Genomic DNA, 26989 nt, shown 5'->3' with positions numbered 1-26989 from the left:
CATGATATGAAAGACATGAAGTGCATTCTGGAATAAATGAATGACTAATAGTTATAGTGGGCAATTTGGCATCAAAACTGCTTCAAATCGAGCTGCCAAATAAATGATGACTGAACTTTGTCAGATCTCTCGATTTGGTTCTTTTTATAAAATGTTGTTATCATAAACAGCACAACTACCATTTAAGCTGTGACACCTTCCATTCATTTGTTTGAAAGTGATTGTGATAAAAGATGTAATTTTCAGACATTTACATTGTGTTTTGAAAATGCTAACATTAGCATCGAAATGTGCAGAATATAAAAAATGAGACGCATATCGTCACAGGAAAACAATTTTCCCTTTAACAACATAAATGTGTACAAAACAGCTACAATGAAAAGATATTTCCACTTTGATAATGTACTTGTCTTCCGTGATGACTCATTATAAATAATGGTTTTCAGTAAGTATTAAAATAGCAGCACAGAGCTCATCAGTGGCAAATGGGTCTAAAAATGTGCACTTTGAAAAGTAATACAAGCAGCCATCAAGCATAGCAGTAAATGCAGTTAATTTATCAAAAATAAACAGAGAGCAATCATACATGTACAGTAGCATTTAAATCTCTACTGTAGTGTCCTCATTTCATCTAAGCATTATTCTCCTGTTACTGTGTTCCTGTTTCTCTGCCAGCTTGATGTTCACCCTGCTCGCCTGCAGAGGGTAGTCACTCACTGCATTAAGAACCACACACCTAAATCTTAATTTCATATAATATCCATACACAAGCGACGCACACGTGGGTACACAGGCAAGGGTGCACACGCTCAAAAGCACAGAAACAAACTGGCCTCTGTCATTACACCAGATTGTGAACTCTAGTTAGATGCATGTGAGAGCAAGGGAAATATACAACTGACAGTTGTTGAGAACCTCTAAAAAAATCGAAAAATAAGCCCCAGTCCCAGACAGGTGGAGCTGGTAGACTCCTATACCCAGTTGCAACAGACCATACACTTACCAGGGTTTCCTAGATGAAACGAATGGGATTTTATGTAAACTGCTTGTCAGCAGAGATACACACTGATCCTTTTCTCCACAGAGCTGGGGATGTGAGGATCCCGGTTGCTACAGTATGGCATGTCGCTTGTGTGTGTTTGTATGTGTATATGTGTGCTGCTTCTGTCTGTTAATGTCTATTCATTTGTTCTGCCAAGGCAAATTTGGGGGAAGAGAAGCATAAATACATACTTGTACACATGCTTGTCATAAGAGCGCTCGCTATCGAATATGATGCGGAAGCTTTAATAATGGATGTGAGCAGCAGCTGGAAAGGTGGAAAGGCATTGATTTATACCCACAGGTTTCCTGGGATTTTTATAGGATTGGCTAAATGTCATTACACCACAGGTGGGGAGGTGATGAACTGTAATAAACTTTGATGTGGATGGGTGTGTGTCTCCTGTCATTGGCTCATAAACCGGAACACTGTGACAAGTCTCAAAAGATCTACTACCCTCCCACCACCTGTCATCGTTTCAAATGTGTACACTGCACATAGCCACGCTTGCACACCGAAATCTGTGCAAGTGCAAACACGAATAAATGGGTTTGCACATGAGAAGACACATGTGTAGTAGCCACATATGGAGACAGAGAGTGCAGCAGAAAGAAAATTCAAGCCAGAACGATTCTGGAACAGTTTTCCCTTCATGGTGTTGAGTGAAGACAGTGAATGTGCTTGTTGTAGTAATGATTAAGAGCTGGAATCTACTGCATTATTCTTTTCACATGTTGGGAAGTATTGATTTCCTTTTCAGTGTCCATCAATTTGTTCAAATATCCAGTATAGGCAAGCATGCGCGATGAAACTGATTGATCCCTCTTATTAATGTGCAGACATTTGAAGGTTTCATTTTAACTCCATGTTGGCATAAAAATCAATGGCTTACAAAATGAGTTTTAAAGTTCTGTCAAGGTTAATCAAGATGCGTGAAAACATTCATTTTAAACTTAACCGGCTTGATCCTTCATGTCCAGATTTACCAGATTTAAATACGAAGCTGGTGTTCTTCTTCAGCACCTTAATAACTTTACCCCAAACCTTTAAAACCAAGAGTGCTTGATTTGGTGTTTGGTTATTTTAAGCTGAAAGTAGCTCTGAAACAGCATAGCCAGCTAATGTTTTATTTAATTTTGGTTTAAAGGCACACAGAGGGCAGGATGGTGGTGTGTTGGTTAGCAATGTTCCCTCACAGCAAGAAGATCCTGGCTTCAGATTTAGCCTGAGACCTTTTCCTTTTGGAGTTTGCATGTTCTTCTTGTGCTTGTGCAGGTTCTCTCCAAGTACTCAGGCTTTCAGTCCAAACGTGTGTTTGTTGGGTTATTTGGGAACTCTAAATTGCCTGTAGGTGTGAATGTGATTCCTCTGTCGTAGCCATACGACAGACTAGTGATCTGTCCGGGGTGCAGCCCTGTGAGAGCTGGGATGTGCTCCAGCCCTCCTCCCAAACTGGATAAGCAGAAGAAAATGGAGGAAACAAAGAAAATAAATATTTTGATGAGGTTTTTGTCCGTTTCCTGTTTTTTCATCCACTTATTATGAATTTCCTATATTACAATATTATACATACTATATTACAATAAATGATTTTGTAATAATTATTAGTTGCCATTATACTACTGCAGTAACTGAGTGTGACTGCTCATCCAGCTAAAGGAGTCATGAAGCTCCAGCTCAGTCACGCCCTGGATATTCGGTGAGAGGTGCCAAGAGATTCAAAAATACTTTTCTTTATTACATTATATTGTGCATTGTAGAGAGGAAAAAACAAACTGGTAGGGGTGCAACAATAACAAAGTAGCAGCAAGTTTTGGGTGTGATGTCTCTCCAGATATGTTTCTGTTTCCTTCCGCTGGTGAGCTGTCTTGTTATACGATGTGTCACAGGAAAGCGAGGCAGCTAATGTCAGTGGGGGTTTTTTAACTGTGGGTTTTGGAATTGGCACAATAGCTTGGATCTGAATGTCAAAGTGAATGGATTTGTGGTGTTGCCATTTTCAATTTAAGTTCTTACAAATTTCACAGAGCGGGGTGGTCTGTTTGACGTTTGGCTTTCCAAAACCATTCCATTTCCACGTTGCTAAAGAAATACGACTACGTTCTTATTTTCATGTTTCGTTGTCCTGAGTTGATCCTGAAATTATTATGTTAAACGGTAAATTTCACACGTGGAATTTGTAATATATCAGAAAAGCCTCACTTTGAAGTGAGTCGAGTATTTATTGCTTTACTGTCAAAATTACTGTCAAAATATTTCACCGTTTGTGATTATGCTTGTCGTCTGGGTTATTTTGCTGTTTGGCCGTCAATAAATAAGTGCAGCCAGAATTAAACAGCCATTAATTCTGCCCCGTGTTCCTTTAATCTCAAATGAGCAAATCTGTCCTTGTTTCCTGTGAACAAACAACTGTAGTGGATGCACCTTGAAGGTCAAGTCCCGTACTCTAATTAATTGGCCTGGATGTTTCCGATAGTGTTGCCAGGGCAGAGATCTTGCAACATTAATATTCACTCTTGTTTATGTGCTGCTGTATTGTTTTTTTCCCCTCTGCTTATTATTGTCACCTCATTCAAACAGAACCTAAGCTGAAAAATCCCCATAGGATAGTTGTCAATTACTTAATTGTTCCGACGTGGGTGTCTCCATTACGGAGTCCAGGTGCATTCTCGGGGTCCCACTTGGGAGGCAGCATTCACTACACTCATGCCGCCAGTGAGCCCTTACCAGGGGAAATAGAGGAGCGCTCTCACAGATCCTGGGGATTCAGGAAGTTTTCATTAAACATGCCAAACGTTGTCGATTTGAAAACACAAAGAATGGAGACAGGATGAAAGGGTCCTTACTTTTGATTGAGGCATGCACTTGATGATAAATTACTTCAGCTTTTTAAATCCTCTTGCTTGTTGGATAATGATAGCTTTTTAGCTAAAGCACACATCGAACTCACCGCTCCCATAATTCTTAGAAACTCTTAAAGAGCTTCACACCTCAGTGCCTGTGTGCATTTGTTGTATTTTACCAAACAGGGCCAATTGTGTGCATTTACAATGCGATAAACCTCATTATGTCTGCCCACTAACCAGTTGCGCATTATCTGGAATGGTTTATGGGGCTTATACAGGCCAATTTACCACAGCGCTTGGTTCCATTGTTGGTCCATGAATGTGATGCTTGTCTTAGCCTGACTGAGCTAATGTTACTCCTGCTTAGAATGAGGATGCTCTCTTCCTTTTCACTCTTTGTATTTAGGCGATTAAACCCCGGGGATTTTGCATCCACAGTGGGACATTATTGCCGTCACTGGTGCATGGCAAGTTGAATGCACCTTTTTGCATGTTAATCATTCAAGTCCTGCACTTCCGTGTGTTAGGAGAAATATCCCATTAAGTAACTTGAAAATCCGAGCGAAAGCTACTGTTTATTTTAGAGACAAATGTTTATGGAAGTTAAAAATTTCCATGCTTGCAAAGTTTGTTATGCTTTTATTTGAGGATCCCAAGTTTAAAAAATGAAATTTCTCAAGATATTGGGTTTGTATTTTCAGAGAAATCTGAGCATTAGAAAGACATTTTTAGTTTCTTAAAATGAAGTCACAACTTCTCCTTTTCTGATTACTGATCAGTTTAATCATCATGTGCAGTTTGCCTTGACCAGGAACTAAAATGTTGTCTCAAACACGAAGATACAATGCAATTTCTGCATTCCTTCAGTCGCTCTAATTGATGTCTAGTCAATATATATTTCAAAAATCAGTGTTCTGTGACCTGACATTTTCTGCCTACACATACTGACATGTTCAAACAACATCGCTGCTTTCGTGGAACCCACTAGTTCAGCTTTTTTTGTGGTCAGAAAGAACAGATGCAACATTACAAAACATCAAGTTAGCTTGTATATATCATTATTTCTTCTAATAAGAATTTGAATATTAACAAGTAAATACATAAAAGTAGTTGCTGTTACTTGCTGTGCCTCTTGTACCACATGTGGAGAGAAGTGAGAAGAGAGGCTGTTTATTTCAGTAATAACAGTAATACACTGTACTAATCTGTCCTCCTGTGCGAAAATAAGTACATCTTTATCTTTTGAATGCTATGGTTAATGTATTAGTTAACTATTTTATTTTTTAACAAAGATGGAAATGAAGCTGGGAAAGAGTAGAATGCATGCTGGTATTGTTATTGTAGCAGATCTGTGATAAATCACCCACATGCACGAATCATACATCAATAATAGCCTAATTTTATGCATGATCAGTGGTGAAGACTCAGAAAAATTCAATTGCATGAAAAACATTGTCAATATTTTGGAGACACAAAATCATTTTTACTAGGGAAATCATATTTTACTAATAGGGGACAAACTAATTGTGGTTTACCTGCAAATAACACCTTTCTGACGTGGCATGCCTGATCATTCGTAGAAAAAACATAAAAAAAGAAGAAGAAACTACTTTCCGTGTCACAGTTTACCCCTACTGACTGTCTATAACAGAGCAGGATAGTGAAAAGTTAGATCTGTAAAAGTCACATTAAGGGTTTCTCGATAAACCCACATATCATGATATCAACACAAATAGTCCTCAAATTATAGTACTCGTGTTTTCACTGATGAAAACATTTGTTAATCTAGTGTCCCTGTTTACAGCAGCAATGACAACTGAACCCGTATTCTTGTTTATCTGTCTGCCCTGTTCCCACCGCTCCTAACATCCCTCCAAACAAAAATTCCATTATTGTGACAACTCTCTGAGGTGTTTGTGGAGGCAGTGACAGGCAAGTCATATTCACTCGCCACATTTCTCTTGAAACCTAATCTCAAACATGGCCTTGTTCACCCACTGATAGGCAGATAAAGGTGGAAAAGGCTGCCGATACACTTGCTGTCAGCAGCTCCGCCTGGAATATGTCTTCTCTCATTAATATTGACTCTGCGCTTTGGTTTTATAGTATCTTGCAAGTGACCCATGAAAGATGAACTGGAGGCAGGCCTCGACGCTCAGTAGCCGATGATTGCGGCAGGAACGTCATCGCTACACCAGCTAACGTTAGCTCTAAATGGTGTTGCTCCACATAAAGTCGTGTGTATAGGCAGAAGAACTCAGGGGCAATTTAATATTTGTGGGTATTGATCGCGGACCCTGTAATGTAATTTCACCATCCTTTTTCCTCTTAGCAAATATTGGGGTTAAAAGGGGACCGTCACCCATCGTAAATCCTCTTCCGTTTCCCATCTGTTTCCTCTTCATAGCTCTCTCTCTCTCTTTCTGAATATCTTTTCCTCTCCCTGTCTCCTGTTGCCCATTGGGCAAGGGCCCAGAGGAGTAGAGTTCTTTGGCTGATGGAATTTTATAGTTAGCTTTTTGGCAGACTCCTTCATTTCAATTCTATCCTTGTCACTCTTCTGGCGGCCCAGAAAGCTGTCTGTATGGAAAAATCATAAAATCCTGTCTCTGTCACCAGGCAAATTTAGATAACTAATTTTCAGATCAAATTATAAATCTTTTAACTTGGCTGCCTGTCTGACTGACTGGCTGGCAGAGAGTAGCCCACTGAGCAGAAGTTTGAGCAATCTTTGCCTACTCATCATTCCCTTGGAGGAGGCATATCAGTCTGTAGTGGCTGGCTGGGGTAGTGGGACCAGACAGAGTTACGGTCAGCTAAACCAAATGGAATGAAATGAATCAGTGAGTGATTCTCGGGCAAGTAATATGTTCATGTTCTATTACACACTGACATGATTGGAAGTCAGATACCAGGAAGTCGTGCTATATCATCTGGAATGTTGTTGAAATCATGCTGCGTGTGTATCACAAGTGACACCACTGGAGGAGAAACTACCACAGCGTCCTTGTATAGTCAACTAAATCCAAGCACACACACACAAAACAATAAGAAAAAAACTACAATTTCACTGTTTTGGGTTAAATATAGATCTTGAGGTGAGTGCTGCACATGCAAATACAGCTCAGCTGTTCATTTATCTGTGTGTAGTTGCAGATATCAGCTGGTAAAATCTTTTAGACCTGTTATATCTGTCACGGTCTCGCTGGCAGACCGTGGGGATGTGGGGAAAGGAGGACCCAAAATGCAGGACTCTACAGTGCAACAGTGTTTATTTACAGTGGTGACAATCCGAACAACAATAAATCCCCCCGTGCGATCCCAACTCCCGTTCCGTGTCTTCTCCTTTATCCCGTGCTCCGTGCTCTGTCTCCGTTCCCTGTGTACTCTCCGTGTGCTGCCTCCTGGTCGCCACAATTCCTCCTGAGGAAACACGCATACCAAAGGCAGCCGTGAGTACAAAACCTAACAGTAGACTTGCACTAACCTTGCACAATACACTTAAGACTGACGGGAAGTCACTCAACGATCCAGCGTCGAGGAGCTCTCAGCCACACTGTTTTGAAGCTCCTCTGACGAGGCTTGATCGGCGCCAGGTGTGTGTGGATTCCTGGGTGGGACCGGTCAGCTGGCAGGGCCACACCCACCAGGCCTAAAAGTGCCTGCCACGACCGCACCCTCACATACACAAGCACACACCCCTAAACACCTGACAGTACACCAACACGGAAAAACAGGACAGCAGACACAACCATAATAACAACAACCACAATAATGATAATAATAATAATAATAATAATAACTACAATAGTAGTCCACACTGCTCACGGACCCCGAATCCCTGGAACTGGGTCCGTGACAATATCTTTACAATATTACCCTGGATTTGTCATCATTTCTTGAAAAGCACACTTTCATGTTGTTGTCTAGTGTAAGATACCACTGTAGGACTCGGTAGATAACAAACTTGAGACAATTACTTTATTCACATTTACTTTTTCTTTTTCTCTTTTTTTGTTGTGTTGTAACTCAAGCACACCCCTTTCTTTTGCAGAAGTGCACCTTCACCCCTGCTTAAAAGATCAAACTCACTTACTGTTTAGTGTTGCTGGTATAAAAATTGAACAAAAAAGAGAGCCTTAGGTCAACAACATATATCTAGAGGAAGTAAAAGTCTGAAGTTTTCCATCTGCGACTCTGTGGGAGTTTTATTAACGGTTGCCTTTGTCTTGAATTTGCTCTTAGAATGTCTCACCCACTTCCAGCAGCACGTGGCTCTTGGCAATCAGCCTCGGCTCTCTGTTACTTTCCTCATACCTGCCGTGTAGGTCCATGAGGCATGCAAATCTGCTGGCACAGTGGTGCCGTGGTGTCGGATCTATTGAGATAGGCTTTATGGTTAATATCACCTGCTGGTCAGGGCCTTATTCCTGTACCGCATAAAACCGCTTCCTCCACTACCCAGTCAAGTGCTCATGCACATCCATAACTTTCACTCAAAATTTCCATTGAAAAGACTACCTAGACTGTCTCTTAATTTGTCACTGTACATAACACTATGTCAGTAGTATTATGCTGCTGCTGACAAGCTGTAATCACTGATAAAATGTTGGCCAGTATTGTTTTTTCTGTGTGATCACAAATTAAATAAATAAAATAATTTTTGTTCTATTTAAAGGCAGAAAAATTCCCTTAGAAAAAAAAAAGAAAATGATGCCTTGAATTTAAGTAGCTCTTTTTTTGCTAAGTTAATAAATGATTGCGTTAAATAATCAAGATTACAGTATAATTTCTTTCATAGCCAAGCACGTGCACCTTATTGCTTTATTGTAGAAAATCCTAGTTCACTAGGACTGAAAATGAAACCCTTTTACTTTCACTGAAGTCTCCTTATGTTGCCATCCACCATACCTCACCCTTTTTTTCCTCTTCTCATGCTCCGTTGCCCGGTTCGCTCGTATAACATACAGCATGTAATACTTGAAGTCATTCAAGCACGTTTTTTTTCTTGATGATGCTGTGTGTGGCGGTACTACCATATAAAGCTTTTTAGATGAACTGTCTTTGGAATGGCAATAGGTTTATCCACGAAAAAAAAAAAATACATCACACACGCACATGTGCGGAAGGAATTTCTGCCTGCCTCCGCTTTGAAGCCGCCATGCTAGAGCTGCCTGTGCGTTACTAAATCCCATTCTTAAAGAGCGCTTTACCCCCCACGTTTGAGAGGCCCTTGGCATTGGCAGAGAACACACACAAAGGCGCATGCACAAACACAATCTGCATGCCTGATGCAATGTTCAGTCACTTGAGCAAACAGACACATTATGGTACATGAAACAGCACTGCAGTGTGCTCTTATTAGTGAAATGGTACTTACACACTTGCTCAGTTCCTCTTCATAGGTCATTTACTGTATACAACACTGGAAGGGGCAGTTTAAGTTTGATTTGCTACATTGCTGAACTATTGTGAGTATTGCCTCATTTTGATTTTTTCTTTCCTTTTCCTATTGCTCTTCGAAGACCTATGTATGACAGCAGGAGCTTTCCCGATGAAGGTCCGTCTAAAGCTAAGGTTTTGAGAGAGAAAAGATGACGATCAGAGAGAGAAGGGTACAGGGGGATAGATGAAGGGATGAAGGAAGGCTGTGGCCCCGTGAGGCACCTGGAGCTGTGGTGTTACTGAGAAATATGGTGTGTGTGTATCTGAAATCCTACTGGATAGCCTTTGGCACAGTCTGCCGTGTTTGTTACATGCAGTCCTTATGTGAAAAATCACCTTCACCCACTGGAGGAAGCCCGATCTCTGGTGCCAAAGCTTTTTCAGCATAGTTTTCCTGTTGCATAAGAAAAGCAAAGTTCAAATGGAAGTTGCAGTAGCAATTCAGAGATCTGAACTGGATACATTTGGAAGGAAAATGTATCCTGCATGTGTTTGGCATGCATATCATCCTGATCCTGATCTTCATGTTTGAACTCAGTATTTCTGAGCCGTCTACATTTTTTTTCTCCATAGGTTTGCTCGCATTACCATGTCTTCCAGGCACAGCTAACGTCTCCTGGTACTGAACCTTTAGACTTTGATATTTTCAGTAGCCTCCCCCACCTCCCAGTATCTTGCTAACCCCTTGTTGGTAGAGTGGAATTTGAATAAACTAAGAGAAAGCAGTCTCTCCGTGTGTTCTGTTATATTTCAGCATGAACACACCCTGGGCAGCATCTTTAACCATAGTACTCCTCTGTGACCTGCCGGGATCAACAGGGAGGAGTGCAGAGATGGAACGAAGGCACGGAGGAAGAGATGTCATTACCAGGCTGTACTCCAGGGTTTAGCAGTTCACTGCAAAGGTTAACTGGTCTCACTGCTTGATATTAGTCGGCATGGCTATCATTTCCCAGGATATTTTTGGCATCCTGATATTCTCAGTGGTCTTCTTTCAATTGTCATTCAAAAGGTGGCCAATGGAGGCGACCCGCTGTGCTGAATCGAGTAGTGAAGAAGTTCCATATGCACCCATCTGTTGATGTCTATTCTTATGAGACTCTGATATCTTCATTTCCTTCTTAACACAAGAGATCACTTGTGAGTGGCTGCAGAAAAAAAAAGCAAGGGTCTCTTTTGAGGGAATAGGTCTAGAAATAATATTACATTCTTACAGCAATAATAATAAAACTCTCCATCTTTCTTTTATGACTCTGCAGTAAGTGAGTTGTTTCTGCATCTCAGTACTGAATAGAGAATAGGCAGGGAAGGCAGCACACAAAGCAGAGAGGCAGGGGCACTGGTCTTTGATGAATGTCTCTATCTCCAGGCATTAGGTGTTCTATTTTTCATAGCCGGCCCTTCGGCCATGCTGGAGCGCTTGGGCCTCACATGCGCATTTGTGCAAGGTGCCACAATCCTGAGAGGTAGTGACTAATCCAGGCCTTCTACCTGGGGACGAAAGTGGCTGCTACCAGCACAGCCGAAAGGTCACACCTGTCAGACGTGGGGGAAAAACAGGCCAAAAAAGGAAGGCGGCACTGTAGTGGTCTCTGCTTGAGAAGCTACAGTGTCTTCAACGTGTCTCGAGTTCACCTTGCAGACACATGTCCAGCAGATGCACTGACCAAGATGGAAATACTGTGTGCATATGACAAGGCTGTTACCTATTCTCTTACTTCATAACAGAGTCTTACTGGGTATGTTTTTCTTTTCTTTTTGGACAGGTGAAGTTTTTCAATAATTAAACCAAGGTTGAAGTTTGTGTTCACTGTTCAGGGATTTCTTTTTAATATCTCTGTAATAAATCATTTGCTAATTGATTTATTTACTATAGATGTGCAAGTTAGCAGTGGATGCAGATATCATTTTGATTAAATGTCTGATTTGTATATCGAGACCACACATTTGCTGCCAGATAAAGACATGCAAGCTCTCTTCTAACTAAAGCTTTGCAATCCACTTTCTGCTTTTTGAATGTAGTGTTGCAGTGTTGACATTTAACCAATGTTCTTGGCGTATGGGAGACGCCATTGCACCTCACCATCAGCTAGGCAGCATGCCATGCTTGGGACATCAGCCTCAATTCAACAGGCAAATTAATCTTGCTTTGTTGGAGTAGTCAAGCCCAGCCTAGGAGAGAGTTCGTTTAGCTGCTACTCTGCTGATGCAAGTGCTTTCTCTCGAGTTTAGAGCCTTCATTTATGGGCTGTTAAAGATCTCTCCATCTGTTATTAGGCAGGACCTGAACACAGATGCTTTGATGAATAGGTGTTTCTACTGCTATTGAATGGGCTGCAGACTCTCAATGGAGACAAAGTAATAGCGTGGATATCAGAAGAAGTAGTTTTTGTTTCCTGAGTCTTCAGTGTAAATTTGCAAAGTTTCCAGTCTTACTTGATTACCGTGGGAGGGGGCTAGGTTTGGGATGTAAGTGGAGGAAATCAGAGTGGAACTGCATTGCTTTTGCTTTCTCTGCAAATTTATTTTGATATATTTTCTATTTACATGCACACAAACATCAATTCAAAGACCCAACGCCGAGCGCACACACACATTCACATTCACCTTCTCCACACATAGTTGTTGTGTTCCACTTTCAGTACAGATCCTCTCTCTCACCCTTATCTGTTAGCTGTGCTGTCTGTGTGATGAGAAGATAATCTCTCAGTATGGGTTTTTCATGGGAAGATATTTCATAGATCATGTTTTTCTTCTGATGGGGTAGCACCAGACAATTTGAAATCCTATTTATCTAGCTAACAGGGAAGGGGAGAGGAAATGTATCTGTGGTTATTAGAGATGATACAACCCCAATGCAGACATGAGAGGGAGATCAAAGCTGAATCCGACGTACCCAACCCACTGCTTCGAGGTTTGGAAAATGCCGAGCTTTTTTCTTGCTTTGTCAGTTTGAGTGCATGTGTTATTTTTGGTGTTTTGTTGTTGTTTTTTTTGCTTGGTTTTTTTTGGTGTGTACATTCCTGTGTTTACCTGGTCAGAGCTCAGTCTGTTCCCATTTTAAATCCGTCCAAGTTTAGGGTCAGCACTGCAAACACAAACATTAACACAAATACAAACACACTTGCATACCTCCCACTCTGCTTCTGGCAAGGCCCATCTCCATTCTCCTAGGACTGTCATTGTCATAAATCATGCTTGTCCCCTCCATCATAATCTGCCCACTGAACCTGTGTAGGGATTGGACATCATTAATGTCCCTGCCAAATCATTTTTACCTGTGCCCAGTTTTTTGTCCCATTCATTCTGCCTATTTTCTCCCTCTCTTTTATTTATTGTACATTCTTGAAAGTTTGTTCTCAGGTTGGAGAAATGACTAGAAAATGATGGTCTGTGGGTTTTGTGTGCTTTGCTGATAAGAATGCAGAATATTTCAGTAGCAGAGATTACGCACGGGTATGCATGTGTTAAGTTAATCAAGATAGACCCATCAACCTTTACTTAGTACAAGCTGCATAAAACGTAGTACATCCTTATTTCTCATTCAGAGTTAGGGAGTGAGATGGAGGCCCCCACTTTGTATATGCAATTAGGATTTTATTGTGTAAACTTTTTCTTTTGTTTCACACAAGCTGTGTAGATGAATGTGGGCAAGTCTATAGCACCAGTAAAACACAAGACTGTGAACTTTGAGTGATCCAGAGGTTTGGATCACCAGTCTGGCACCCATCAGTAGCAGAAGCGTAGGGCTAAGGCCAAGCCGGCAGAGCTTGATTAATTTCACACAGTGACAAAGACACAAAAGGCCAACAGCAGGCGGTAAAAGGCCAAAGCAAAACTACACTCACTAACATGAGAGAAACTAAGCTGGAACCAGGCAGTCTGCACTGTTACACATACCTCAGCAAATACAGTAATACAACATTTCATAGTCTCTGGTCTCTGCCTATGTGTGTGTGTACTATTGCTGGATTACAGAGTGACCCTTTGTGAGTCAGCATACATGCCCGAGTGTATTAGAAATATTTATTATCATTCTTTAAGCTCTATATAAACTTCTCAGGTCCAAATCATGTGAGGTAAAACAATGCTCTGTGGCTTGTCTGGTTCTTATTGCTTGCTTTGTAGCTCTCTATTAGCTTTCAGGCTTAGTCATGCATCCTCATAATGGCTAGACACCTTAAACCCACTTCTCTCTCCGGATGAATGTTTTGCTGATGATCTGTTGCCTCACGTTGTGTCTACACACATAATCTCTTGCAACTTTTGAAGTGAACAAAAGGTAATTGAAGTGTTGTTTATTCTTAGAACTGGGGTTGTTATTCAGCTGAATCTCTTCGGAAAGCATTGGAGAAAAGATGAATATCACACTAACGTGGACCTTTTGCCCCCATATTGTGCTTGTCCTATGTATGATTTATCGAGATTAGTCCCTTATGGAGAGGATCATCGAAAAAGGACAGAGGTGTGTTAAACAGGTCACACATTGGAAACCAGCATCAGTGCTCCTTCTCATTTATTAATAGTGTCAGCGTTGTTTCTCTTCCTTCAGACTTTTTTTGTAGTCCTTTTCCAAACTTTTAGTCAGTAGTTGCAGCTCTTGGCTTCACACCCGAGGTCCCAGAGCTAGATACAAGAGCACAAAGTACAGAGTTCATTAGGCCTTCACATTGCAATCAATGCAGCAGAGACAACAGTGAAAACCTAAATTAGATCCTGTGTGACTTTAGCTGCTTAACTGCTCAGTTGTTAACCCCATCCGCCACAACAGTGGGAGCACATGAGTGGGAAACAAATGACAAGAAGGCTTATTGCATCTTTCAAGGTTTTTTCTTCCTGTCATTATTTTTGTCATTAACTGTGGAAATTTGTCCACTTTGTCACCTCATCTACATGCAAAATACCCCGCGTCTTCGTGCTTTCGGGAAACTTTTGGGACAATATTGAGCCACCTGCTGACCTTGAATTGATTGGTGAGTGGCTGGAGTGTAGTACATTATCTTGAAAGCAGTGTGGGTGAGTCACTGCAAGGGCTTATTTTTAGTTTGAGCTAATGGAGAAAAAAATCCATAAGTCTCTGTAATGATCTTATTGATGGAATTTCAACTCACAAAACCCAGTCCATCAGTTGTCTTTTATCCATTTCATCACCTTTTGTTAACATTCGCTCAGTAGCTGGACAACTTAGGCGGATTAGGGAAAAAAGCTCACAAGCATATATAATGCATTGCAATGAGAATGTAAATGGATCAAGCACATCATTTCTTGCTATTTCAAGTAAAACTGTGCAGAAGCTATAGCTTCTAGCTGTAATGTTTATTAGCAAGTTTAGGTCCAGTCACAGTTTTTCCAGATTTTTCCAATAGTTTTTACATTACTCACAAACAGATTTAGAATTTTTAGATTTTATGAAATGCAAATATTGTGTATCTAATTATACACTCAACAAAAATATAAACGCAACACCTTTGTTACTGCTCCCATTCCCCATGGGATGGACGTAGAGACCTAAAATTCATTCCAGATACACAATATAACCATCCCTCCCAAACAGTGGTCACAAATCAGTCCAAATGTGTGGTAGTGGGCACATCTGCTATATTGAGATAATCCATCCCACCTCACAGGTGTGCCACATCAGGATGCTGATCTGACATCATGAGTAGTGCACAGGTGTACCTCAGACTGCCCACAACAAAAGGCCACCCTGGAATGTGCAGTTTTTTGCGCTATTGGAGGTCTGGGGACCCAGAACCGGTCAGTATCTGGTGTGACCACCATTTGCCTCATGCAGTGCAACACATCGTCGCATGGAGTCTATCAGATTGTCAATTGTGGCCTGTGGAATGTTGGTCCACTCCACTTCAATGGCTGTGCGAGGTTGTTGGATATTCGTGGGAACTGGTACACGCTGTCGTATACGCCGGTCAAGCACATCCCGAACATGCTCAATGGGTGACATGTCCGGTGAGTATGCTGGCCATGCAAGAACTGGGACATTCTCAGCTGCCATCTGCCCTGAACAATGTGAACCATGATTCATCCGTGAAGCGCACACCTCTCCAACGTGCCAGACGCCATCGAATGTGAGCATTTGCCCACACAAGTCTGTTACGGCGACGAGCTGGAGTCAGGTCAAGACCCCGATGAGGACGACGGGCATGCAGTTGAGCGTCCTTGAGACGGTTTCTGACAGTTTGTGCAGAAATTGTTTGGTTGTGCAAACCAATTGTTCCAGCAGCTGTCTGGGTGGCTGGTCTCAGACGATCTTGGAGGTGAACCTGCTGGATGTGGAGGTCCTGGGCTGGTGTGGTTACACGAGGTCTGCGGTTGTGAGGCCGGTTGGATGTGCTGCCATATTCTCTGAAACGCCTGTGGAGACGGCTTATGGTTGAGAAATGAACATTCAATGGACGGGCGACAGATCTGGTTGACATTCCTGCTGTCAGCATGCCAATTGCACGCTCCCTCATTGCTTGTGGCATCTGTGGCATTTTGCTGTGAGACAAAACTGCACATTCCAGGGTGGCCTTTTGTTGTGGGCAGTCTGAGGTACACCTGTGCACTACTCATGATGTCAGATCAGCATCCTGATGTGGCACACCTGTGAGGTGGGATGGATTATCTCAATATAGCAGATGTGCCCACTACCACACATTTGGACTGATTTGTGACCACTGTTTGGGAGGGATGGTTATATTGTGTATCTGGAATGAATTTTAGGTCTCTACGTCCATCCCATGGGGAATGGGAGCAGTAACAAAGGTGTTGCGTTTATATTTTTGTTGAGTGTATTTTGGACTGGTAGATGTGGCACTTGTGGTACTATGAGGCCATTGTCCAAAAGGAAGAAACCTGCAAAGCCAAATGCTCTTTTAGCCATCAAACAATTCCCTTATTATGATAAATAATGGGAAAACTTAAACAGGAATCATCCAGATAATGTAGAAAAGACTAAATAACATGTTGATAACTGAGTTTATTCTCACATTTTGCTTGTTTTTCATGTAAAAAGAAATCACGTCTTTCGTGTACTACACTGCTACAAGTAGATGCGCAACTTAAGACTGCCCTCTCTGTCTAGTATGTATTCAATTTTACTCCCTCTACTTTTCTCACTCTCTTCTACCTGACTTTCAGTGAGCTGGCTGACATCTGCTCCTATCTTCATAGAAGTGTCATTGAAATTCAGTGCAGGCGTTGAGCCCTGCAAAGCACAGGGAGAACTGCTTAGGGGAATATTCTGCACCACACACAAACATAACCCAACAAACGTACGTGTGCAAACACAGGCTCTCAAGCATGCACACACTATTGTGTGAGCAGAACCATATTAATGTAAGTGTGCATACACACAAGAACACACAGACATGCAAAAAAAAAAGCTCAAAATTTGTGTTACAAGCTTTCCAGCGGTCCTACTTGTCAGGCATTAATTAACTGTGGCGTCAGTGGCCTTTAGTTAATTATAAATAAAAAAAATTCAAAAAGCAGTGCTGTGTTTAAAAAAAAAAAAAAAAGGAGAGAGAGCTGAAGTTAACAGAGTAAAATTTGGGTACATTTTTGAAACGAACGCCCACTGTGCATATGGCTGTGTATATATGTGCATTGGGATGTTAAAGTTGTTACAGTACAGCTACAGAAAATCAGTAGGCTAAGGCCAAAGTTCTGATCGAAGGAGTTACAGACATTAAGGTTCCAGGACCTAAAACAGAGGATCATGTAGGCGCTCCAAAACCATACCCGTTTCTGTAGCCATAAACTTCCCACTAATTCCCCAGTGGGGGAAGTTATGTTACAGCCTTCACAATTACTTGCACCAATTCAAACGGTTAACAAAGAACACAATTTATTTGGAGACTGCACAGACAGTAAGGACCACACTGGTGTGAGCTTAAATCAAAGTAATTAAACTTTCAAAGAAATTAAGCTAAAAACTATTAAATCATCATCATATCATCCATATGATGATATCTGACCAAAGCATGGTGTATGGTATAAGAGTTGCATCACGTGTATGTACAGGAGTGTGCAAGGCATCTTCTTTTGACAGTAGTTTAAGGTATAAAGTGTAAGTAAATGGTTCTTGCAAAAATACAAAAAATACAAAATTACATGATCGGGCATGTGCGCATTTTTTCCTTTATTGACAAATTTTTTAATTGAGCTCTTAAGTGTGTAATTTATTCGCTTTAAATATGAAGATTGCTCTGTGCTTGAGTTTTCCCCCTGATCGTGTTTCATTGATTTCTTTTTCTTATTCACATGCAGACATTTAAATTTCATCTTCAAGTTTCCACAGTTCAAAAGGTTACAGTGGTTCACTCGCTTGCTATTATTTGCATAGACTTTTAATGAGTAGCTTCTGGATTTTCCTTTTCATTTAGCCAGTAGTACACTTTGGTTTGAGTTTAACTGATGATCACTGCTTTGCCCCCTGGTGTCAAGTGATGATTAGGAATCCAGCGTTCCTCAACAGAATATTTTTGGGCAACATTTCGCTTCAGTTACCGTAGATGAAAGTTGTCATATTGCAGGTCAAATTTGAGCTTCAGGTGAAAGCCCAGAGTTTGCTGACGTCGCTTATTTTTCGCCCTCACCTTGTTTGTATCAGGAGCACAGCCAGCAGGATCAACATACTTGTGTGTGGTTTCTCCAAAACCTGAGCTGTCTGGTGTGGGTCAAGCGAAGGGTAAAAGTGTGAAAGACAAAGGAAGGAGGTGAGCCACTTAAAAAGGTGATCGCAGTCACCCTTGTTACTATAGCAAAGGTCAAGGTGGAAGTCTCAAAAATAGGTTAGCCTACACCAAAGACTTCTAGTTTAACTTTGGCAAAGTTTATGTGGTGAAAGGTTGCAACATAAGTGCTACAGGATGGAAACTTCATAATTGTTGTTGCAGCAGCACCTTCAAAGAAACTCCCCTGCAACAAAACCCCGCCAGAAACCACAAAAACCCCACACATAGAGCTTTCGATAAATGATTTTATTATTTGTGATATAGTTCCTGGTAGAAACCTTTCATTCACGTGTGCCTATTCCTATATGGTGTGCTGATATCTAAAGATATGTCAGGGTTTTTCTGTAAGCATCAGAGCATCTTGTTTGGAAAATAAAGGCTCGTATATAAAAAAAAGTCCTTTCTTTAATAATAATGGAAAAACTCTAGAGCTCTAATATAAATGTGTATTCAGCCCTATGGTTGAATGGTTTAATGTATATACATTTTTTATATCTGACCTTTCAGTGTATTCATAGAAAGCAAGCCCTACCTCATAAAAATATAGAAGCAGCAAACCATAAGTAATTGAATTACTTTGCCAAACTATTGTGGGCATCTTTGTGTTAAAGGAAAAAAGAGGGGGTGGAGTTATTGTTGCTTCTGCCTTTGTGGGCTCATCCTCTAGACTAGGGCTGGGCCATATGATACCACGGTAATACCGGTGTAATGTTGGGCAACGATAGGAAAATGAAATGCTTTTGTTTACATACGCACATGGCGGAAAAAGCATGGCGGCGACGCAGAATGAGAAGGGCGAAAGCGGATCGTTGAATGAAACGATGAACCAGAACTGGTTTGTAAAAATGCTGCAGCTTCAGTGGTGTGGAACTGGTTTAGCTTTCGTCCCTCAGATACACAACAAAGCACTATTTTTGGTAGCGCATGCTAGCGGGCCGTCGTTATTACCGTGTTGTTTGGAAAATACGGCGCACTTAAAATCAATCCTTTGATTTTTCTGAAAGTCGACAGAGCCCCTTATAATCCCGTGTGCCTTATGTATGAACTCTGGTTGTGTTTACTGACCTCGAGACGATTTTATGTGCACGGCGCTGGAAAATCTCTCAAATGTTTCAGTACGACTTTGCTAAGCTACGAAGCCGCACCGCTCGATGGATTGTCGGAGCATTACGGCTATCGTAGGCGGAGCCTCGCGGAGTGATACGTACTGTGCTTCAACATAATGTTACCGTATTGTGTGTGTATAACCTCTTTTTAAGTTTTGTGGCTATTATACATGGTTGTGCTGAGGATATTTTGGCCACTTTCCACTGGAAATGCCTTTTGGTTAAACTTTCAGCGAGGATTTTGCACTGTTACATTTTATATAACTTTAATGCAAAAACATCTGCTTGTTTAAGTGAAAATACATTGATGTTTTTTAACTAATAAAGTTGTGGAGTTGTAAAGTATTTTGTCTCGTGTCAATTATATCGTCAGTTACATCATTACCGCACATTTTCAAATGTATATCGTGATAAATATTTCTGGTCATATCGCCCTGCTCTACTCTAGACTGTGGTGATCAGCACAGAAATGCAGAAACACCTCGATGCCTTGGCTACAGACCAGAGTTTAATAAATAAACTCTGCAATGCTTTTTTTAACCAACCCAATACTGCATTGTTGCTTTTTTCTTCTTGTGTTTTCTGTTTCTTCTCAGTCTGCTACTGTTTTGTAGTGAACTTGTCTTGTCTGGACACAAAGATATTAGACACAAAGACAAGCTATTGACTTGATTATTGAAAGAATGTTGTAGGCCTAATTGTGTCCGTGTTATCACCAGGTTGTAGTTGCCCAGACGTAGGAGAATAAAGCTGCCTGATTTTGTTTTCTGACCACAACAGGCAGAAGATGGAGAGTGAAAATAAATAAAAGAGGAGAAAAGCCCCTGGTGTGTACAGATAAACACATATTTCTTTGTAGCTTTTACCCACGTTTCAAAAAACACCTGACTTTGGATGGAGTAAGATAGCAAGGGAAAAGAATAAATATGGGAAGAGGAAAAAAAAGGCAGAATTGTAGATGGACGATGAGAGGAAGAGATGAAATACTTGGCCACATGGTCTGGGGGGAAATCCCCCACTGTGCTGGGAGCCCTGCGCCCTGGTGGCTAGATGAAATGTCTTATCTGTCGGCACCAGAACTCTGTCCTTTAAGTAGGGCTAGGGAAAAGTCATTGTCCAGCCAACCAGCATCTCAACTGATCCGTGTTCCTGTTGACCTTTACTGTGACTGCTGTCACACTCACATGCCAAACTTTAGATTGTGTTAAATGTTGAATTTCTCATTTATTAAGTGCAGAATCTTCCACACTGGTCACTTTGCGATTGTTTTGTTAGAACTTATTTTCTTTGGCGGTTGAGTCATCAGCATTATTCATAGGTCATGTTTATATTATAAGAAAAAAAGGTGAGACATGGGACACTTTTTCTACCTGTCGGTAGACTGTGTATCCATTCTTGTGGTATCTTTTCTCTATAACTAATACAACTAATTTATCAACTCCTAATGAACAGGAAATTAAGTTATAACATAGCTGTCGTGCTGCTTCATATGCACTAATTGCTCAGATTCTATCTTTATTATTGTATTATTTTTACATAGAGCAGTAGGATGTGCTAGTAATTTTCATTTATTAGACATAAAGAAGCACTAATTGTTTTTTCCCTCTCTTTCTTTCTTTGTTTTTTGTGATTGATGTCTTGATTTTTGGAGGTTAGAGTGGGGACCATATGCTTTATTATGTTTTGATTTAGACCTGCCCTGGTCCACTTCAGAATAGCCTTAATGTGTAACACAGGTCTATCTAGTTATTCTGCATTTCTTTAAAATAATCTCACGCACCCATATTGTAAATGTATTTGTATTTGTATAGCGCTTTTACTAGTCCCCCAAAGCACTTTACACACCCAGTCACACACTGGTGGAGGCAAGCTACAGTTGTAGCCTGGGGCAGACTGACAGAAGCGAGGCTGCCACCAGTAGGCGGTAGGTGAAGCGTCTTGCCCAAGGACACAACGACCGAGACTTTCCGATTACAAGACGAACTGCCAACTCTTGAGCCACGATCGCCCTGTTGTACATTTTGCTTATCTGCTACTGTGGGAACTTTAAAGCGCTCTTTGTGGGAATGTTCTGAAGTGTTCTCGTTTTGGTGCAAAGCAATGCACATCCTGTCAGTGCTGACAAATACTAATTTTACTGTTGATCTGTTGATTCAGTATTACATCTTCTATTAGATGACTCCAGGTTTTCAATAATAGCGAAAAATTATGATTGCCAGGCATAACCGCTGCCAAAACACTGGTGGTTCAGAGGTAGAGCTGGGCGATATGAGATTTTTTCATATCACGATATGTTTTTTTCATTTCAGACGATAACGATATATATCACGATATAAGCCAAATAACTATATTTGTAAGATTTAAATGTGCCGTTGCTCACAAGTAAAATGTGAAATAATCAGCAGCTTGTTTTTATTTAAATATTTATTTCCCATAATAAGTTCAACAGGGTAGATGTACTTAAGGAACATAAGACTTTTTCAGATAAATAAAGGCAAATATTGCAAACTACACAAAAGGCAGCCGCTAAAGCGTTTAAGTTTCAAAATAGAACAAACGAAACAGACTAAATTGTCAATTCCACTTAGAAACAAAATATTAATTCTAAAAATAAATCTTAGTTTGTTTTACAGAAGAACAGACAAAACTGACTAACTTTTGTCAATATCAAATAAACTGAGAACTAAAAGGAAATTCTCAATCTCTCCTTGTTGTATAGCTGAGCTTTTCAAACAGTTTTAACAGTTACTTTAGTCTGACAAAAGCCGAATGACGAATTAGCGCTTCCAGTCAGAGACTGAGGCTACGTCCACACGTACACGGGTATTTTTGAAAACGGAGATTTTCCGTTTTCGTTTTAAAAAATAATCCCGTCCACACATAAAGGCAGAAATGAAGGAAAACGCTGCTATGAACATGCCAAAGCAGCAGGTGGCGCTAGATTCCTAACCGTGCCGAAATGTTGGCCAATCAGAAGTCTAGAAGCCTCGGTGGGAAAAAGTAAACAAAGCTGGGGCATAGAAGCAGAACCGAGTCGTAAGTGTGGAGGGACAGTAACTGTGTGTATATGTAAGCATTTAAACACTGCAGAGAGTACAATTAACAGTATTGTAGAAATTCATTTCACCGAAACAATAACGTGGCGCACAGTGTGACGCATGCACCAGTTTATTGTATTTCCAGACTTGCTTTCGGCACAATTTACAGTGCACGCTACTCTGTTTTTTGTCAGACTTGAAATAGCCGAAATACCTTCACACTACGGAACTTCTATGGCTCTTCCGTTCGACAATCTCTCCGGCATTGGAACCATCATCTGTTTTCTCTTCGGTCACGCTCGGTTGATTTTTCTAGTCGGCACACTCATTTCCTCCATTATGCGCTGGCTCCATTACCCGCTGGCTGCTTCCCAAACAAACACACGTGCGGCTTGGCACTTGTGCTGTACGTAACAAGTCACGCGACGTGACGCTGCGGCTGTGATTGGTTCGGCTCTGCGCTACTTAATTTGGATTGGCTGACCTTTTTAAAAAAAAAAAAGAGGACAAGAGCGGCGAGGTCTATCGCGATAGCTTAATTTCTCTATCGAGTAAAAGTTATATCGCGATACATATCGTTATCGTTCTATCGCCCAGCTCTATTCAGAGGTGGCTTCCACCACATGACCTGTCAGTGAAACACTTGTTATGCATCTTGTTGGATCTTTTGTAGCTAGAATCATCCTCAGCTAGAGTTAATCATGCGAAACCCTCAACTTTCCAAAATGGCTAAATGGAATTAGATATATTTATATGTATTTATTCTTTCTTTACTTTATTCTTTGTAACTCCTTGGTTTGTTGTGGGTTTCTCTTTATTTATTCCTTTGATTTGCATCGTCTTGTGTTATTTTGTGGTCATGGCTGCATCATGATGTGTCAGTAGGGTGAGTGTGGTTGGATGGGAATGGGCGATGAGTGGTTAATAGTAAGGGGTAAAGATTGCATTGAAAAAATACTCCCACAATCTTTGGCAACAAATTGAATGATAATCTGTTTTTGTCAAAGATATTTGACAATATGAACTCCATAGGCTACTTTGTGAACTTATCTTGTAGTGATCATTAAAAATCTATTATCATTTTGGACATTGCATCCACGCTTTAAATTCTTATTTCATCCAGTTTTGCTTTTTGAAAAGTCCTCACATTTCAAACTAATCATCTCCTTCTCCTGTCCTTCCTTCTTGCATCTTTTGAATCTTTCTTTCTTTCTGACAAGGAGGTTATCACACATTAAGCGTTTGTCTTCAAACGCACCAACTGTAACAGTAGCTGGCAGACAGATTGTGTGCCAGCCTGTAGAAAAGTAATCTACATTTGAAATTACCTGTCACTTCAAAAAAAAAAAAAAAAAAGCAGCTCCATTTATGTTCTTCCCTTCTGTGGCACTAGATAGATGCTAAAGTACCATGACCGCAACTTTATTGATATCTGCACGCATGAACGCATGGCAGGCATGTGTTTAACGTGTGCAGGTGCGTCCACGGGGTGACATTACTTTCTGATTTGTTGAGTGTGTATCTCTGTGGCACCAGCTGGCAAAATCTCCAGGCTGTAGCACATGAAAAATGAACTTGCTTTGATATTATTATGTATTAACGTGGCTATCAGATTTAATTCTTCCTTAATCAAAGGTGTCAGAATGCTCTAACCCCTGGTTATGAGGGCCAAAGATCAGTTCACAAAATGATGATAATGCTGTTAAAAGGAAATAATGAAGAGTATACGATAGACTTATGTTGTAAGTATGTCGATTTCTTTCTAAACAGTAAAAGAAGTAGTATTTGAAGAAGTCTCCAAACATGATTATTTTAAGGTTTTTGTGTGATTGTACCATCATCGTCCTTTTATCTAAATAACAGCTGTTCCAGTTAGGTAAGAGCATGTGTACTTCTCCCAAGTTGTTTTGGTAGATGGTATGTTTTATGACATTTCATAATACATATTTTAGTTCATCAAATCATCAGAAACGCCAGAAAAAGACATCATTTTTGTCAAATAAGGTAACAAAGGCATTGCCTTTGTACAGAATGATCAAGCTTACTGCCCAAAGGCCCATTCTGAGCCATACACAAAACCCTGTTGTGCATATGTGCATATGTGTGAGAAAGATAGAGAGGTCGCGCAGCAGACTGAATGACAGAGGCATGTCTGGCCTGGAAGCTATCTCCTAGCACTAACTTCCAGGCGAGACATGTTACTGCTTATGTGGTTTTCCAGTAAGCTGACAAAGAAGCTGAATAATGTATCTATCAGTCTGCCTGAGTGTGTTGAGCACTGGGCACTGAAGAAGCTGCCAGCTTGTTATAAGCTCATTACAGGTGAAGATGACATGTGGAGGTGCAGGCGCCTTGGCATTGTCTCCCTGCCCTGCCCTCGATAGAAGGCACTGCACTCAGTCACTCCCCGTGGCATACAGAAAGGTAGACAGAGGTGATAGAGGAGGAGGGAATGAGCCTCAATGCTCCCCTAACCCCCCAAAATGAAATTGACAGGCTCGGTGAAGTAATTGCTCCCAGCACTATTTTCTTTGGCAGGAAATACTGTTATCGACAAATAGGGGATTCAATAAGCGGCAGGAGATGAGGCTCTAGGCTGTGGTCAAAAGGCTGTGTCTGTCCTCTAGAGTTGTTCTATCTTTCTGCCCTGCCCTTTCTCCCCGTACTCTCTTTTTGTATCTCTTCCCTAGTTTTTCTTATCCCTCTCATACCCCCTGCTTCTTTGACTTTTCATGTCTTACTGCTGCATCACACACCATCTCCCATCCCTCCATTGCTTCCTTTCTGTACGGACTGTTTTTGACAGTTTTGTGCTGTTGACCATTTTTTGAGAACCTGATGGGAGGAAAACTCTATTACCCAGTAGTCAGCAGGTAATCCCCCCTCCTGCTCCTCAGATTGTTTCTCTGCTGCCAGTATGGGAGTGTAATGTTGATATTATCCCAAAGGATTCTATTGATTTGGGCTAGGGTCATGAAAAAACAGTTTATGGTCAGTGTCTTTGGTTTCCAGAGGTCAGAGCCTGTGGTGAAACCAGAGCTCTAGTGTTTCTGGATATAGCGGTATGCTTGCTGGGAACTATTGAGGGGTAAGAAGATTAATAAAAAGTGGGTGATGCACTTGCCTCTCACTGCCCAATGCTGAGGAAGTATTTTTCTGCAAATCGTGTCTCTTAATCAGTTGTATCCAAAAATAAAACGCCAGTTTAAGCAGCATTACATTTATATATTTTTTCCCTCTAACAGTATGCAGTGGTTTTTCCTGCAATGTTTTGATAAACTTTTATATTATTATGGCTTTGATTACTTTGCTCAAAAGTGGAGGTATTTAAGGATGTCACATCTATGAAAGTCTGAATTTGTCAAATAAACTTTTTCTCAAGTTTGTAAGAGTTTCTTATCAAAACTGTTCAGTTACTGAACCATGATATGGTGAAGCTGGAAGCCTCTGAATTTGAATCTGGTCTTGCTTACTATCCTCTGGGTAATCTATCTAACTCCTGCTGTAAAAAGACTTTTGGTCAGTTGTATTGCTTGTTATTCCAAATTGCCTATGGAGGAAAGGTAAAGAACTTAAGGGCGTAAACAAGGGTGCTGTATAAATGTGTGAAAAGGTGAATGTGGCTTAATGCTTTCAGTGATCAGTAAGACTAGAAAAGCAGTTTGTAAATGCCAGTCCATTCCTTTCCATTTCATCAAGCTCTACAACAACCAACATCAAGCTTTTGCCAATTTGCGGGTATTTGGTCTTCAGATTTAGGTGAAGTGCACTAATGTGATTTTTAACACTCACCAGGCATTATTTTCCAAACTTTACTGAGCAAAGTTCTGACATGACCTCTCCACTATCTACCCAACTGAGCTGCTTTAGCTTTTGTTGTTGTCAAAACTGAATCGCTGCAGACAGCAGTGTGTTTTCAACACTCTGTCCTTCTGTACAGAAACAAAAGGTTTGGTTATCTGACTGCTGTGATTCTGCTTTTTCAGGGGATAAACAGCATATTACACCAACTCTCAACAATGCTCATTCTGATAATCTAAATCTAATTATTTTTCTTCTACTTTTTTAGGGGAAGTAGCTTTTAAATAGCTTATATGCTGCTTGTGCATGCTTAGCATGATTGGATCTGACACTTAATGGTAATGCGCCATCTTAATCAATAGTTTTAATGACTTAGGTCCATTTACTATGGAAGATCCTTGTCCAGGCTGTATTGGGTAATGAATACTCTAGATCCAGTCTTTTTCTTATCTACTTGATAGAGAAAAATACATCTTTGAGGCTCATCAGAAAAGTAAGTATTTTCAATTAATGAACACTTAAGCGTACCAGTAAAGGCAGTATGTCTAGTAGCTCATCGGTCCAGTTCCTTTTCAGATAGAGTCGAGATCAAGACATAAACATCTTAACTGGTATGGATCAATTGTTATTTCATCTAAAATAAAAGCCTAAATGTAACATTTGGAATTAAAAAGGTACTCAGACACTCAACCACAGCTCGGTGATACAGTGGTTGGACTGGTGCCTCACAGCCAGAAGGTTCTGCATTTGAAGTGAATTGTAGTAGTTTGTATGTTCTTGCTGTGCCTGTTTGAACACGTCAGGACCCCATCTGTTGTCATTCTCTTAAGCCATGTTATTTTTCATTTTTTAGCTTTTTAAAAGAGTAAAAGTAGAAACAGCTAACCGCTGTCCCTAAATAATAATTTGTTACCATGTCTGAATTAACTGATTCATATCACAATATTAATTCAGAGTGCTTTTTATCAGCTAC

General features: G+C 40.7%; 1 protein-coding gene and 1 long non-coding RNA gene across 8 annotated transcripts in view; one reads left to right on the top strand and one right to left on the bottom strand.

Annotated features, from left to right (window-relative positions):
- diaph2 (diaphanous-related formin 2) overlaps positions 1-26989 on the top strand; it is a 373933-nt gene that overhangs the window by 74870 nt on the left and 272074 nt on the right. The gene's annotated exons all lie outside the window — the stretch shown is intronic.
- Positions 7144-7749, bottom strand: LOC146717955 (uncharacterized). Its single transcript, XR_014915453.1, has 2 exons — positions 7401-7749; positions 7144-7311 (listed from the first exon to the last, which is right to left on the bottom strand). It is a non-coding gene; the product is annotated as an uncharacterized LOC146717955 (long non-coding RNA).

This window comes from Copadichromis virginalis, linkage group LG2 (assembly GCF_057382275.1).
Source record: "Copadichromis virginalis isolate Kocher_CV1m ecotype Utaka linkage group LG2, C_Virginalis_male_GT1.1, whole genome shotgun sequence".
Lineage (NCBI taxonomy): Eukaryota > Metazoa > Chordata > Actinopteri > Cichliformes > Cichlidae > Copadichromis > Copadichromis virginalis.
The sequence above is the reverse complement of the archived record's forward strand: the minus strand, read 5'-3'. Positions and strand labels throughout refer to the sequence as shown.